General features: G+C 50.8%; 1 long non-coding RNA gene and 1 other non-coding gene across 2 annotated transcripts in view; one reads left to right on the top strand and one right to left on the bottom strand.

Moving 5' to 3' along the window:
* LOC140384916 (uncharacterized) overlaps window positions 1-17,552 on the top strand; it is a 50,602-nt gene that overhangs the window by 19,219 nt on the left and 13,831 nt on the right. The gene's annotated exons all lie outside the window — the stretch shown is intronic.
* LOC140384992 (U2 spliceosomal RNA) lies at window positions 16,376-16,570 on the bottom strand. Its single transcript, XR_011933261.1, has one exon. It is a non-coding gene; the product is annotated as a U2 spliceosomal RNA (small nuclear RNA).

The following is a 17,552-nucleotide window of genomic DNA, read 5'->3' as shown; positions in this document are numbered from 1 at the left end:
AACAGTTGATTGCCTTCACCAAGGAAGAGTTCCGCCAGCAGAGGAAGGAGATGCTATGGGTCACTCAAAGGGTCACTCAAAGGCCATCAAAGGGGCTGTGGCACCCCAGAAGGGATTGATGGAGAAATGCTTGGAGGCACAAAGGTCACAGATCCGAGAGATTGAGAAGGTGATGCCGGACCACAGCGATCGGGTGGTGGCATTGGAGGCGCAGGTGGGGCTCTTAGGGGAGCGTTGCAAGACGTTGAGAGCAACGGTGGAGGAGCAGGAAAATAGGTTGAGAAGACCGAATCTGCGGATAGTTGGCCTGCCTGAAAGAGTGGAAGGTACGAGTGCCACGAGGTACGCTTTGAGGATGCTGGTGGGGCTGGTGGCAGAGGAGGTGCTGGACAAGGCTCCTGAGGCGGACAGAGCACAGGTCTCTGAGGCAGAAGCCTAGAGCAGGGGAACTGCCGCAGTCAGTGATCATGAGGCTCCACAGGTTTGTGGAGAAAGAGAAGATTCTGCAGTGGGCCAGGGAGGAGCGCAATTGTGATTGGGAGGGGAACAAGGTCCGAATATACCAGGACATTGGAGTTAAGCTGGCAAAACGGTGTGCGGGGTTCAACAGGGCCAAGGCAGTGCTGTATCAACAGCGGATCAGGTTGGGGCGCTTTACCCTGCAAAACTATGGGTGACTTACGAAGGTCGGGAATACTATTTTGAGACCCAGAAACAGCCAATGATTTTATCAAGGAGCATAATCTGGGGGAGAACTGAACAATATTCGGAGACGGAGGTGCTGGCACTTTGAAGAAATTGAGAATACAGGTATAGAGTGGGGGTTGGTGGGAGGGGGGTTTCATTTCCTTCGATGTAGAGGGTTTTTTCCTTCTTTTACTGTTGGGTTGACAAAGGGTAGCAGGGGTGAAAAGTTTGTAAGGGGACAGCTGTTTAGGGAGTACTATATAGGAGCTGTACAGGGCATAACCAGGGTGGTGAAGAGGGCGACATGGGGCGGTTCTTAGATGAACTAGAGTTTCCACAGTTGGAGGAAGAGAAGAGGCAGGTTCTAGAGGAATCCTTGGGGCTGAGGGAGGTATTGGACAGTGCAAGGGGATGAAGTTGAGGAAGATCCCAGGACTCGATGGTTACCCGGCAGAATTCTATAAGGGGTTTGCAACGGACCTGCATCTCTTGGGGGTCTTTAATGAGGCATTGTAGAAGGGGGAGCTGCCGGAGGCGATGTTTAGGCAACGATCACATTAATAGCAAAACAGGGAAAGGATCCGTTGGAATGTAGGTCGTATAGGCCCATATCGTTGTTGAATATGGATGTGAATGTGCTGGCTAAGTTGGTGGCGGGAAGAACATAGAACATACAGTGCAGAAGGAGGCCATTCGGCCCATCGAGTCTGCACCGACCCACTTAATCCCTCACTTCCACCCTATCCGCCTAACCCAATAACCCCTCCTAATCTTTTTGGACACTAAGGGCAATTTAGCATGGCCAATCCACCTAATCTGCACGTCTTTGAACTGTGGGAGGAAACCGGAGCACCTGGAGGAAACCCACGCAGACATGGGGAGAACGTGCAGACTCCTCACAGACAGTGACCCAGCAGGGAATCGAACCTGGGACCTTGGTGCTGTGAAGCCACAGTGCTAACCACTATGCTACTGTGCTGCAAACTTGGAAGGATGGAAGGTTGTGTCCTGGAGGTGGTTGCGGAGGACCAAATAGCCTTCGTAAAGGGCAGGCAGCTATCTGGCAATATAAGGAGGCTGTTAAACGTGATCATGACCCGGTTGAGAGCCCAGGTACCGGAGGTAGTAGTGTCCATGGACACGGAGAAGGCATTTGAGCGGGTGGAGTGGTGGTATCTGTTTGAAGCCCTGGGAAGGTTCGGGTTTGGGCTGAGGTTTGTGGCATGTTATACGTGGCACCGAAGGTGAGTGTGCGGACCAATGACATGGGTTCATGGAACTTTGAACTGCACAGGGGTACAAGGCAGGGGTGCACGATTTCACCACTGTTGTTTGTGCTAGTTTTTGAGCCTCTAGCTATGGCTCTTTGGGAATCGGCAGATTGGCGAGGAATTATGAGGGGTTGAAGGGAGCATTAAGTGTCGCTGTACATGGAAGACCTACTATTGTAAGTTTCGGACCCGCTGGAGAGCATGGAGAGGATCATGGGCCTGTTGGGGAAATTTGGGGCATTCTCGGGATATAAGTTAAATATAGGGAAAAGGGAAGTGTTCCCTGTGAATGAGTTGGGTCAGTGAGCCAATCTAGGGGGGATGCCATTTAAGGTGGCCAGAGACACATTTAGATACCTGGGGATTCAGGTACCGAGGGATGGGCGATGTTACACAAATGGAATTTAACAAAACAGTTGGGGTGGTTAGGGAGGATCTGAAGAGGTGGGACACACTGCATTTGACTTTGGCAGGGAGGGTCCAAGTGGTGAATATGAACATTCTGCCGAGGTTCCTGTTCATATTCTAGACACTCAGATCTTTGTACCAAGACCTTCTTTTGTAAACTGGATATGATTATCTCAGATTTTGTATGGGCAGTGAATGTGCCAAGGGTTAAGAGGACTGTGTTACAGAGACAGAGGCTGAAGGGAGGATTGGCGTTGCCGAACCAGCTGCATTATTACTGAGCGGTGAATGTGGAGAAGGTGAGGCGGTGGTGGGAAGGAGAAGGGGCAGAATGGGTTAGGATGGAGGAAGAATCCTGTAGGGGGTCCAGTTTGAGGGCTATGGTGACGGTAGGATTGTCAATTGTGCCAAAGAAACACTCGGAGAGCCCTGTGGTGCAGTCCACGGTGAAGATTTAAAACCAGCTGAGGAGGCACTTTAGGGTAGAGGGGATGTTGGTGTTAACATCGAAAACCACCATTTTGAGCTGGAGGGGATAAATAGCCATGTATCGGAAGTGGAAAAATGTGGGGCTGGTTAAGGTGAGGGATTTATACCTGGAAGAAGGGCTTGCCAGTGTAGAGGAACTGAAGGAGAGGGTAGAGCTCCCGAGAGGAATTGAATTTAGGTACGTGCAGGTAAGGGACTTTGCGCGGAAGGTTTGGAAAGAATTCCCCAGGTTGCCGAGGTACACCCTGTTGGAGCGACTGCTGCTTCCAGATGTGGAAGGGAAGGGCAGGGTCAGAGACATACATGGTTGGCTGAGAGAGCAGGGAGGTGAACAGGTGATGAAGATTAAGGAGAAGTGGGAGGGGGAGCTGGGAGGGGAGATAAATTGGGGAGTATGGAGTGAGGCGCTACGAAGGGTAAATGCGACCTCGTGCGCAAGGATGAGCCTGATAGAGTTCAAGGTGGTACACAGAGTACAAATGACTCGGGCAAGAATGAATAGGTTCTTTCAGGGAGTGGCAGACGAATGTGGGCAGGGACCTGTGAATTATGCTCATATGTTCTGGTGCTGCAAAATGTTGGAGAGATTTTGGGCGGGAGTGTTCGCGGCACTAATAAGGATAGTAGGGGAGGAGGTTGAGGCGGACCCACTGGTGGTGATATTCGGGATATCGGAGAAGCCGGAGCTGATAGCGGGGAGGAGGGTCAATGTGGTGGCCTTCGCCTCTCTGATTGCCCGGAGAAAAATTCTGCTGGCGTGGCAGTCAACAACGCCACTGGGGGTGTTGGCTTGGCTAGGGGACTTGTGTGATTTCTTCAGCAGGAAAAGATCAAGTACGAGTTAAGGGGTTCAGCGGAGGGCTTTGCGGCAAGGTGGGGAACGTTCATGGCCATATTTGAGGAGCTATTCAGCGCGGGGGTGAGATAACCTCAATTACGACTCGAGAGAGAGAAGATTGATAATTCAAAGGCTTTAATTAGCAGAGAACCAGACAGCTGCCGAGACATGTGCTCACTGCACGCTGCCCACTGAACATTACCTTATATACAGTTCCCTTGGGGGGGGGGGGGGGGAGCCGGAGGCGGAGTCCCCCGGGGTTCAAAAACCCGGTCTTAAAGGGATCATCACATTAAAGGCACAGTTGTACAGTTATCATTCATCACATTCACCCCCTGTTTAAAAAAAACGCATAGTCCGTCGGGGGTGAAGTGGAATTACATGTTCAGTCTTTTGGATGGTCTGATTGTCCGCGTTGACCTTCTCAGCTCTGGCGCATGTGCCGCGGGACAGGGCATCTGGGGACTCGTGAGCTTCCCCGGACGATATGTAATATCGTACATATAGGTGGAGAGTTCTATCCTCCACCTCCGAATTTTATCATTCTTTATTTTGCCCCGTTGTGCATAATATTTTTTAAAAATATATGTTTAAGAATTTTTCAACCAAATTTTCAACCATACAAACCACCCCCCGTAACAAAAAGAAAAGAAGTCGCAGAGCAAGACATAAACAGATCAAATCGACATAATACAGAACTTTGTACATTGGATTCCTCCTGCACATATCAACTTTCCTGTACATTTATGTGTTTTCTTGCTCAACTGCCCCCAGGAAAACCCCCCTTCCCCATCCACCCTTCTTCCCCCCCCCCCCCCCGAAAGAGATGCCCCCCCCCCCCCCCCCCCCCCGGTTGCTGCTGCTGCTGACCGAACTTCATCTAACGCTCCGCGAGATAGTCTAGGAACGGTTGGCACCACCTGGAGAACCCCTGCACAGACCCTCTCAAGGCAAACTTTATCCTCTCTAACTTGATAAACCCTGCCATGTCATTTATCCAGGCTTCCACACTGGGGGGCTTCGCATCTTTCCACATTAACAGGATCCTTCGCCGGGCTACCAGGGACGCAAAGGCCAGAATGCCGGCCTCTTTCGCCTCCTGCACTCCCGGCTCGTCCGCCACTCCAAATAGTGCTAGCCCCCAACTTGGCTTGACCTGAACTTTCACCACCTTAGATATAGTTCTCGTAACACCCCTCCAGAACCCATCCAGTGCCGGGCACGACCAAAACATATGGGCATGGTTTGCCGGGCTTCCTGAGCACCTCCCACATCTGTCCTCCACCCCAAAGAACCTACTCTGCCTCGCCCCCGTCATATGCGCTCTGTGAATAACCTTGAACTATATCAGGCTAAGCCTGGCACATGAGGAAGAAGAATTGACCCTACTCAGGGCATCAGCCCACAAACCCTCTTCAATCTCCTCCCCCAGCTCCTCCTCCCATTTACCCTACAGCTCCTCTACCAAAGCCTCCCCCTCTTCTTTCATCTCCTGGTATATTGCCGACACCTTGCCCTCTCTGACCCATACACCCGAAATCACCCTGTCTTGAATCCCCTGTGCCGGGAGCAACGGAAATTCCCTCACCTGTCGCCTCACAAATGCCCTCACTTGCATGTACCTGAAAGCGTTTCCCGGGGGTAGCCTAAACTGCTCTTCCAGCGCCCCTAGGCTTGCAAACGTCCCATCAATGAACAGGTCCCCCATTCTTCTAATCCCTGCCCGATGCCAGCTCTGAAACCCCCCATCCATCCTTCCTGGGACAAACCGATGGTTACCCCTGATCAGGGACCACACCGAGGCTCCCATCGCACCCCTGTGTCGTCTCCACTGGCCCCAGATCTTTAGTGTTGCCGCCACCATCAGACTCGTGGTGTACCTTGTCGGCGAGAGCGGCAGCAGTGCCGTCACCAGCGCCCCCAGGCTCGTTCCTTTGCAGGACGCCATCTCCAACCTCTTCCATGCTGCCCCCTCTCCCTCCATCACCCACTTACGGATCATTGCCACATTGGCTGCCCAGTAGTAGCCACCCAGGTTCGGCAACGGCAGCCCTCCTCTATCTCTACTACGCTCCAGAAACCCCCTCCTTACCCTCGGGGTCTTATTCGCCCACACAAAACCCATAATGCTCCTGCCTACCCTCTTAAAAAAGACCTTGGTGATCACAATTGGAAGGCACTGGAATACAAAAAGAAACCTCGGGAGGACCACCATTTTAATCGACTGTACTCTGCCCGCCAGCGAGAGCGGCAACATGTCCCATCGTTTGAAGTCCTCCTCCATCTGCTCCACCAGCCGCGTCAAATTAAGTTTGTGCAGGGTCCCCCAGCTCCTAGCTACCTGGATCCCCAAGAACCGAAAGATCCTTTCCGCCCTCCTCAACGGTAGGTCATCTATCCCTCTTCCCTGATCCCCTGGATGCACCACGAAGAGCTCACCTTTCCCGACATTGAGCTTATAGCCCGAAAAGTCCCCAAACTCCCTAAGAATCTGCATGACCTCCACCATCCCCTCCACTGGATCTGCCACATACAGCAACAGGTCGTCTGCATACAGCGACACTCGATGCTCCTCCTCCCCCCCCCCCCCCCCCTTGGACCACCCCCCTCCATTTCCTGGACTCCCTTAGTCCCATGGCCAACGGTTCAATTGCTAATGCAAACAACAGGGGGGACAGGGGGCACCCCTGCCTTGTCCCTCGATACAGCCGAAAATACTCCGACCTCCGCCGATTCGTAACCACACTCGCCACCGGGGCTCTATATAGGAGCCTAACCCAGCTAATAAACCCTCCCCCGAACCCAAACCTCCGCAACACTTCCCAGAGATACTCCCACTCTACGCGGTCAAAGGCCTTCTCCGCGTCCATAGCTGCCACTATCTCCGCCTCTCCCTCCACCGATGGCATCATAATCACGTTTAGGAGCCTCCGCACATTGGTGTTTAGCTGCCTGCCCTTTACAAATCCCGTCTGGTCCTCGTGAATCACCCCCGGGACACAGTCCTCGATCCTCGTAGCCAGCACTTTTGCCAGCAACTTAGCATCCACGTTGAGGAGCGAGATCGGCCTGTACGACCCACATTGCAGTGGGTCCTTATCTCGCTTCAGGATCAAAGAGATCATCGCCTCCGACATTGTCGGGGGCAGGGTCCCCCCCCTCCCTTGCCTCATTGAAAGTCCTCACCAGCAACGGGGCTAACAGGTCTACGTACTTCCTATAGAACTCAACCGGGAACCCATCCGGTCCCGGGGCCTTCCCTGCCTGCATGCTCCCCAGTCCTTTAATCAGCTCCTCCAATCCATTTGGCGCCCCCAAACCAGCCACCTCCTGCTCCTCCACCCTCGGGAACCTCAGTTGGTCCAAGAATCGTCGCATCCCCTCTTCTCCCGCTGGGGGCTGGGATCTGTACAGCTCCTCATAGAAGGCCTTGAATGCCTCATTTACCTTCACCGCACTCCGCACCGTAGTTCCCCTTCCATCCTTGACTCCACCTACCTCCCTCGCTGCCATCCTCTTACGGAGCTGATGTGCCAGCATCCGGCTCGCCTTCTCCCCATACTCATACATCACCCCCTGTGCCTTCCTCCACTGTACCTCTGCCTTCCCTGTGGTCAACAGGTCGAACTCCGTCTTGAGTCTTAGCCTCTACCTGAGTAGTCCCTCTTCAGGGGCCTCTGCGTATCTCCTATCCAATCTTAAAATCTCCCCCACTAACCTCTCCCTTTATCTGCCCTCTCTCTTCTCCCTATAAGCCCTGATGGAGATTAACTCTGCCCTAACCAGCGCCTCCCATACTACTCCCACCTGCACATCCCCATTGTCGTTGGCCTCCAAATACATTTCAATGCACCCCCGCACCCTCCCGCACACTGCCTCGTCTGCCGGCAGTCCCACATCCAACCGCCCACAGCGGGCGTTGGTCCCTCTCCTCTTCCAACTCTAGTTCCACCTAGGGCGGGGCGTGGTCTGAAATGGCTATGGCCGAATACTCCGTTCCCTCCACTTTCGGGATCAATGCCCTGCCCAGAACAAAGAAATCGATCCGGGAGTAGGCTTTGTGTACGTGGGAGAAAAAAGAAAATTCTCTGGCCAAAGGCCTGGCAAATCTCCATGGATCCACTCCCCCCTTCTGGTCCATAAACCCCCTAAGCATCTTGGCCGCAGCCGGCCTCTTTCCGGTCCTAGATCTGGAGCGATCCAGTGCTGGGTCCAACACCGTGTTGAAATCCCCTCCCATTATCAAGCTTCCTACCTCCAGGTCCAGAATACGCCCCAACATACGCTTCATGAATCCAGCATCGTCCCAGTTCGGGGTGTATACATTTACCAAACCACCCACGTCCCCTGCAACCTACCGCTCACCATCACGTATCGACCTCCATTGTCCACTACTATGTTCTTGGCCTCAAACGACACCCGCTTCCCCACCAGTATTACCACCCCTCTATTCTTCACATCCAACCCCGAATGGAATACCTGTCCTACCCATCCCTTTCTTAACCTGACCTGATCTGCCACCTTCAGATGGGTCTCCTGAAGCATGACCACGTCTGCCTTCAGTCCCTTTAAGTGCGCGAACACTTTGGCCCTCTTAACCGGCCCATTTAGGCCCCTCACATTCCACGTGATCAGCCGGATTGGGGGGCTTCCAATCCCCTCCTCCTGCCGACTAGCCATCTCCTATTTTAGGCCAGTCCTGTTCCCGCACCCTCCAGTCCCCCAGACGGGGAACCCCCGCCCCGACCATCTCTTCCGTTTTCAGTTCCCCCTCGGCCAATGCAGCAGCAACCCTATTCCCTCCCCCCCCCCCCCCCCCCCGCTAGATCCAGATCTAGCTCTTTTGAACCCCCCATAATACTTCCGTAAGTCAGCTGACTCCTGCTGACCCCGGCTTCTCCCGCCTTCCCGTTGACCTCCCCCGTGTGGAAATCCCTCCTCCTCCTTGCGCTCCTCCATCCCCCCCCCGCCCTTCCCTAACGCGGGAAAAAGCCCGTGCTTTCCTGAGCCAGCCCCGCCCCCTGTGGCGCAGCTCCTGCTGCGCCTTTATCCCAATTCCCCCATCCCCGGGTCTCACCTCCCTCCAGCACCGGCACCCACATTCCTCACAGTCTCCCCATCAAAACTCTTCCCCCATCCCCATCCATCGTCCCACCCGTGAAACATTCTTTACCCATATTTACAACCCTGTATACAATCAACATCTCCCCCACAACCACAGACCCTCGGTTTGAGTCCAATTTTTCCGTTTGGATAAAGGTCCAAGCCTCTTCTGGCGTTTCAAAATAGTGGTGTCGATCCTGATATGTGACCCACAGTCGCGCTGGCTGCAGCATTCCGAATCTCACCCTCTTTCTATGCAGCACCGCCTTGGCCCGGTTGAAGCCAGCTCTCCTCTTTGCCACCTCCGCGCTCCAGTCCTGGTAGACTCGGATCACCACATTCTCCCATCTGCTGCTCCGCTCTTTATTGGCCCATCGCAGGACACTCTCTCTGTCCGCAAAACGATGCAACCTCGCCACTATCGCCCTCGGCGGCTCGCCGGCCTTGGGTCTCCTCGCCAGGACCCGGTGGGCCCCTTCTAGTTCCAGGGGGCTCGGAGAGGCGAATCAGCGAATGGAGCATCGTGCTCACATACGCCCCGGCGTCGGCCCCCTCCACCCCTTCAGGGAGACCCAGAATCCGGATATTCTTCCTCCTCGACCTGTTCTCCAGGCCCTCGAATCTCTCGGCCCACCTCTTGTGCAGCGCCTCGTGCGCCTCCATCTTCACTGCCAGGCCCAAGATCTCGTCCTCGTTCTCGTTGGTTTTGTCCCTCACCTCTCGGAGCTCTACCTCCTGGGCCTTCTGGGTCTCCTTCGCCCCTCGATCGCCATCAGCATTGGTGCCAGCACCTCCTTTTTAAGCTCCTCCACGCAACGCCTGAGAAACTCCTGCTCGTCCGGCCCCCATGCTGCTCGATCTCTGCCCTCCGCCATCTTGTTTTTTCCCCCTCGTTTCTGCCGTTGCTCCAAAGCCTCTTTTTCCCCCGTTCCACTTCTGGTCCCCTCCAACGGAAGGGGGACCTTGCTCTCACCTTCCCACACGGGAATCGGTCAAAACATTTCCTTTGGGGCTCCTCCAGAGAGCCCAAAAGTCCGTTCTAGCGGGAGCCTCCGAAATGTGCGGCTTAGTTCCGCATCGCCGCAACCGGAAGTCCCCGTTGTGCATTATCGAACATAAAGGCGATCGACCGTTGGTCGGTGACGAGGGCGCACCTCCTACCAGCTAGGTAGTGCCTCCAGTGCCGCACGGCCTCCACTATGGCTTGTGCCTCCTTCTCGACTGCAGAGTGCTGGATTTCCGAGGCGATGAGGGTTCGGGAGAAAAACGCTACTGGTCTGCCCGCCTGGTTGAGGGTAGAAGCCAGGGCGACGTCTGATGCATCGCTTTCTACTTGCAAGGGGATGGTTTCGTCCACCTCGTGCATGGCAGCCTTGATGATATTGGCCTTGATACGACTGAAGGCCAACTGAGCCTCAACCGTCAGGGGAAAAACCGTGGTTTTAATGAGCGGTCGGGCTTTGTCCGCATATCTGGGGACCCACTGGGCGTAATAGGAAAAGAGCCCCAAGCACTGTTTGAGTGCCATGAGGCTACGGGGGAGGGGAAGTTCCTTAAGGGGGCGCATGCGGTCGGGGTCTGGGCCTAGGACCCCGTTTTCCACGACGTAGTCGGGTTGTGTGGAACACGCATTTCTCTTTGTTGTATGTCAGATTGAGGGTCCGGGCGGTCTGGAGAAACTTCCTCAGATTTGCGTTGTTGTCCTGCTGGTCATGGCCGCAGATGGTGACGTTGTCCAAGTACGGGTATGCAGCCCGTAAGCCGTACTGGTCCACCATTTGATCCATCGCCCTTTGAAAAACGGAGACAACGTTTGTGACGCCAAAAGGGATCCTGAGGAAATGAAAATGCCGAACGGCTGCTTCGAAGGCTGTGTAGGGGCAGTCCTCCGGGCGGATAGGGAGCTGATGATAGGCGGATTTTAGATCGACCATGGAGAATACCCGATACTGGGCGATTTGGTTCACCATTTCTGCTATGCGGGAAATTGGGTACGCATCGAGTTGGTAAAACGGTTTATGGTCTGACTAACAGTCCGCCACCATTCGTTGCTTTTCCCCAGAGCGGACTACCAATACTTGTGCTCTCCAAAGACTGTTGCTAGCCTCTATGACTCCTTCTTTTAGTAGTCGCTGAACTGGGCACTGTACCGCTGACTCCTGGTGGCGACGGGCTTACAGTCGGGAGTGAGGTTCGCGAAGAGGGGGGGGGGGGGGTGGTGCAACTTTAAGTGTTGCCAGGCTACATACCGTGAGTGGGGCAGGGGTCCGCTGAACTTCAGTGTCAGGCTTCGGTGGCTGCACTGAAAGTCCAGACCGAGCAGCAGGGGGGGCGCAGAGGTGAGGGAGGATATAAAGTTTAAAACTGGCGTATTCGGCGCCTTGAATAGCGAGGTTCGTGACATAATACCCCGTGATTTGGACCGAATGAGACCCAGGTGCGAGGGCGATAGTTTGGGAGGCGGGATAGGTGCGCAAGGAGCAGCGTCTTACCGTGTCTGGGTGAACAAAGCTCTCCGTGCTCCCGGAGTCAAATAGACAGGGGGTGTCGCCACCGTTGATTTGGACCTGCATCATTGAGTTCCGCAGGTGCTTTGGCCGTGATTGATCGAAGGTGTTCGCTCCCAGTTGCGGGTAGTCAGAGTCCTCGTTTGAGTCGGACTCACAAAATGGCCACCGGGAGTCACAAAATGGCCACCGCCATCGGTCGCACGTGTCGGATTTTGAAGATGGTCGCCGCCAAGGTGGCTGCCCCATGACTCGCACTAGGCCGATGACGTGTCAGAAGTGGGCGTGTCCGGCCGGCGCGCAGCCGCGTTGCGTGGCCTGTGGGCCCGAGAGTTCGATTTCTGGGCACGATGAGACTTTTGTTTCTGGCCTTTGGGCCCAGCCAGGCAGACCTTTGCGAAGTGCCCCTTCTTTCTGCAGTCATTGCAGATAGCGGAGCGGGCTGGACAACGCAGGCGTGGGTGTTGGCCTTGCCCACAGAAATAGCATAGTGTGCCCTCGGTGTGAGCGGGTCGCCGCGCGGCGCAGGCCTGTAGCGTGGTCGGGTCTGGAGGGGATCGAGAGGGGTTCGCAAGGTCCGCGGAATACGTGCGGAGATTCCAGAGAAGAGGCGAGCGTTACCGTGCCTTGGAGATCCTTTGCCCCGTCTTCTTGGAGCCGCTGCCTGATGTACGTGGATCGGATACCGGACATGAACGCATCACGAATATGTAAGTTCATATGGACTTCTGCCGTCACTTCTTTATGATCGCAGTTGCTGGCGAGCACGGTGAGTCTCTCCAAGTATTCGTCCAATGTTTCCCCGGAACGCTGGCGGCAGGTCGAGAGCAAATGTCGGGCGTGTACCTCGTTTATCGGCTTAACGAAGCGCTTCTGTAGGATTTTGACCGCTGTTTTGTACGTCGTAATCTTCTCGATCACGGAGGAGATTCTGTGGCCCACCCGAGCATGTAGTAAGCTCAGCTTGCGAGGTCCGTCTACTGCAGTCTCTGAGGAGTTCAGATAGGCCTCAAAACACCAGAGCCAGTATTTAAAACTTTCAGTGGCCTCCGGCGACCGAGCGTCAAGATTGAGCTTCTCCGGCTTTAGTCCGCTGTCCATCTCGAAGTATTCTGCTAATTAAATTGAGATACCCTCAATTACGACTCGAGAGAGAGAAGATTGATAATTCAAAGGCTTTAATTAGCAGAGAACCAGACAGTTGCCGAGAAGTGTGCTCACTGCACGCTGCCCACTGAACATTACCTTATATACAGTTCCCTGGGGGGGGGCGGAGTCCCCCAGGGTTCCAAACCCGGTTTTAAAGGGATCATCACATTAAAGGTACAGTTATACAGTTATCATTCATCACAGGGGGGTTGGTTAGCACAGGGCTAAATCGCTGGCTTTGAAAGGAGACCAAGACAGGCCAGCAGCACGGTTCGATTCCCGTAACAGCCTCCCCGAACAGGCGCCGGAATGTGGCGACTATGGGCTTTTCACAGTAACTTCATTTGAAGCCTACTTGTGACAATAAGCGATTTTCACTTCATTGAGGGGGAAGGAAGAGGAGGGTGAAAAAGGGAAACATTTGTACAAACTGTATAATGTATTGGTGAGTTTGTTCTCCGAATTGTTTATGCTTTGTAACATAAGAACATAAGAACTAGGAGCAGGAGTAGGCCATCTGGCCCCTCGAGCCTGCTCCACCATTCAATGAGATCATGGCTGATCTTTTGTGGACTCAGCTCCACTTTCCGGCCCGAACACCATAACCCTTAATCCCTTTATTCTTCAAAAAACTATCTATCTTTATCTTAAAAACATTTAATGAAGGAGCCTCTACTGCTTCACTGGGCAAGGAATTCCATAGATTCACAACCCTTTGGGTGAAGAAGTTCCTCCTAAACTCAGTCCTAAATCTACTTCCGCTTATTTTGAGGCTATGCCCCCTAGTTCTGCTTTCACCCGCCAGTGGAAACAACCTGCCCGCATCTATCCTATCTATTCCCTTCATAATCTTATATGTTTCTATAAGATCCCCCCTCATCCTTCTAAATTCCAACGAGTACAGTCCCAGTCTACTCAACCTCTCCTCGTAATCCAACCCCTTCAGCTCTGGGATTAACCTAGTGAATCTCATCTGCACACCCTCCAGTGCCAGTACGTCCTTTCTCAAGTAAGGAGACCAAAACTGAACACAATACTCCAGGTGTGGCCTCACTAACACCTTATACAATTGCAGCATAACCTCCCTAGTCTTAAACTCCATCCCTCTCGCAATGAAGGACAAAATTCCATTTGCCTTCTTAATCACCTGTTGCACCTGAAAACCAACTTTCTGCGACTCACGCACTAGCACACCCAGGTCTCTCTGCACAGCAGCATGTTTTAATATTTTATCATTTAAATAATAATCCCTTTTGCTGTTATTCCTACCAAAATGGATAACCTCACATTTGTCAACATTGTATTCCATCTGCCAGACCCTAGCCCATTCACTTAGCCTATCCAAATCCCTCTGCAGACTTCCAGTATCCTCTGCACTTTCTGCTTTACCACTTATCTTAGTGTCGTCTGCAAACTTGGACACATTGCCCTTGGTCCCCAACTCCAAATCATCTATGTAAATTGTGAACAGTTGTGGGCCCAACATTGATCCCTGAGGGACACCACTAGCTACTGATTGCCAACCAGAGAAACACCCATTAATCCCCACTCTTTGCTTTCTATTAATTAACCAATCCTCTATCCATGCTACTACTTTCCCCTTAACGCCATGCATCTTTATCTTATGCAACAACCTTTTGTGTGGCACCTTGTCAAAGGCTTTCTGGAAATCCAGATATACCACATCCATTGGCTCCCCGTTATAACCTTTTGTATAAGTTTGGAATAAAATACATTTTTTAAAAAGAGGAATCGTTGTTATAAATTTCAATACATAATGTTACTAATAAAAACAGTAGAGATGATTAGTTAAAGAATTTTGAATTCAACACATGAGAAATATTTTAAGATTTTTTATTTTCAAATAGCTATATTTATCTCGAATTACCAAAACATAGTTTTATTAATGGAGAAAAAGAAAACTGCTTGATTTTAAAATTCTTGAAAACTGTCATAACATACATTAATTTCATAGTATCCTTTTATCTGGAGGTTGGGAGGAGTGCTCAGATTTAATTTGTTTTCAATTATTCATTGCATACCTGCTTAATAGAATTCCACATATTTTTGTTTTGTCACGAGTGAATCATCTAAAAAGCACTCAACGTATCTAAGTACTCTTAATTATATGTTAATGCAAATAGTGCTTTTAACTCTATTGTATAGTCGGAACGTTGTTTATATTAAAGAAGGTCCCTGTCACTCTGTTATGATTTACATTGCGATTCAGTGGTCTTTCACTGCAGTCCCTTAAATCACCTTTTTTATTTAAAATTTTTAAAAAATTATTCTAAGTACATGTTTTCATCAGTACCTGAGAAATCTAAGATTTATGTGTGCAAGTTTTAGCAAAGTAATTTATAAAGCCAAGTGTCTGTGAGATGAGATTGACTAAACCCAGAAATGTTAAAAATGTGCGAGTCAAGTAGAGATGAAATTAGTTAGCCTACTGAGAAATAATGCATTTTGAAGCTGTAACTTGGCAAAGGTTTAGGGTGAAATTAAATAAACATGATATAACCACATTTTTTGGACATTGAAGACAAGCTGATCAAGCAGGAAGAGTTTTATCAATTGGGAAAGCAGTCTTAATGCCCGAAACTGGAAGATTTATATATTCATTATTGAGCTAATTTAAATGGGTTTTCTGTAAAACTGAGTTTAATACTTGATAACTGGGAATGATCAGCTGGCCAGTTTTCAATGAAAAGTGTACAAGGCTGAAAATTAATTCAGATTTTTTTTCCCTTTTTTAAAATATGTTTTTCTTCCCATTAAGAGGCATTTTAGCGTGGCCAATCCACATACCCTGCACATCTTTGGGTTGTGAAGGTGAGACCCAAGCAGACACGGGGAAAATGTGCAAACTCCAACACAGACAGAGACCCGGGCTGGGATTGAACCCTGGTCCTTGGCGCTGTGAAACGGCAGTGCTAACCACCACTACCATGCCGCCCGTTAATTCAGATTTTTAGGCTTTCCCGATCCTACAATAATTCGGACCAACCCATTTAATTTATGTAAATATCTACAAAGCATAACTTTCAGTGAATGAGTTGTAAAAAGTTAATATGAAATAGGAATTAACTACAATAGTTCAACCTTGAACTTCTCTTTCAGAAAGCAACTATAGTTGATCCCAACGTGTTAGAAAGCTAGCTCATTAAAGCAAAAAAAATTTCAAAGCGATATTGGGCAGAATGGTTTTCTGCGGGTTCAGGACCCTGATATCAGGGTCAGATGGAGGTCAGAAACCTGCACTGTGTGGGGATCAGTCACCTGGCTGTGATTGTCCCTGAATTTGTCAACTAATAACCAAAAGGCAGGATCTGCATTCAATTAAGGTCTTCCGGAACTGAAAAAGCAGCAGGTAGCCTTTTAGATATGTTAAAGAGGCCCAGGATGGAGGTTCTCTCTCTCCAACTAATTTAAAAATAGAAAATTTAGTTGATAGGCCACCAGGGTTACCTGTGGCTTCAATGGAAGCCAGGCAGGTAGAGAACCTCAAAGCCTGCCTGAAGCGCCATCCCCCATCTCAGCCCCTCGTTCTGTCACCAGGAGACCACCTCCAGGCAGCTACACTGTTCCACAATGCTTCCGGAGACTCCTGCCCGCCTCTAAGAATGAGCCTCAAAAGGTCTTTAAGAAGCTGAATTCGCTACCCAATGGTTGTGGGTGAGTAACCCTGTCATCCCTCAGCCTGCCTGCAGTAAGATGATCCAAATAATCTGTGAATCTGGCACACCAATTGATGCTGAGGATTTTCACACCTGCCTCTGTGCTCAGCCCTGATTGGTAAAATTTCTCCCCATGGGGGTTTGATAGTAATTTTAAGATCTCCGCAGTGCCTACATTTGTTCTGATGAGCTTATCCCTTAAACATTAATTTGTCTTTTCCCTTTATGGATGTTTTTTAAAAAAATTTCCTTTTCTGAGTTACCAAGCCAGGGCTCAGAGTGTGGGTCAGGGGTGAACCCCTAATCCAGCTCCTCGCTTGCTCCAAAAAACTAATTCAAATTGAATCGAATTTATGGTCCCCACAAGAGAGACATACCAGATCTGAACCCAAAGGCTCAATCTACAGACACTTGATCTTAGCCAAAAGGCCAAGAAGCGATCCCTTTATGGACGTTGATTGTTCTACTGAATATTTGCAATGGGTTATGTTTTTATTGTATTTCCTGTATGGACTTGACATGGAGCTAAATTTTAATAGATTGTGCTTTGGTAAGAGAGGAAGAACTTGCAAATATATAGCACCCTTCATATCCTCAAGACCTCGCAAAGCGCTGTACAGCCAATTAAGTACTTTTTGAAGTATAGCCACTGTTGTCATGCAGAGAAACGCCACAACTAATTTGTATACAGCAAGGTTCCATGATAGAGCATTGCGATAAATTACCATCTTTTGATTAGACACACTTTACCGCCTTCTAGACCCAACCTCTGCCAAATTTTATTTTTTGTGTGAGCTGTTGGTGCTAATTTTTCTTTTCCCACTTGTACCTTTTTTAGACTCATCTTTTACTTCTTGTCTGATTACTATTGGGCCGGCACAGTAGCATAGTGGTTGGCGCTGTTGTTTCACAGCGCCAGGGACCCGGGTTGGCAGACCCACAGAAATGTGGGTCTGCCAACAACCTCATATCCAATCTCCATGAAGGCCCCAGATCTGGCCCTTTCTGCAGGACCACATCCACCCAATGTGGAGGAGTATGGTCCTAAGTAACAATCGCAGAATATTCTGCCTTCCCGACCCTGGCAAACAGCGGCTTTCCCATACAAAAAAAATCAATCTTTGAATACACATTGTGTACTAGCGAAAAGAACGGGTACTCCCAATCCCGTGGGTGCAAAATCCTCCACAAATCCGCCCCTCCTATCTCCCTCATAAACACAGCCAACTCCTTTGCCCCACCCAGAGGGGGTCAGCGAACACAGCTTGGACCTATCCACCTTTGGATCCAACACTGTATTCAAGTAACCCCTCCCCCTGTATTAACTGGTGTGTATCCAAATTCAGTATGGCAGCCAACATCTTCTTCATAAATCCCACATCGTCCCAATTCGGGGGGTGTACACTAAGCAATACCACCAACC

This window comes from Scyliorhinus torazame, chromosome 10 (assembly GCF_047496885.1).
Source record: "Scyliorhinus torazame isolate Kashiwa2021f chromosome 10, sScyTor2.1, whole genome shotgun sequence".
Classification (NCBI taxonomy): Eukaryota; Metazoa; Chordata; class Chondrichthyes; order Carcharhiniformes; family Scyliorhinidae; genus Scyliorhinus; species Scyliorhinus torazame.
Note: the sequence above shows the minus strand (reverse complement) of the source record. Positions and strands in the feature narration are given on the sequence as shown.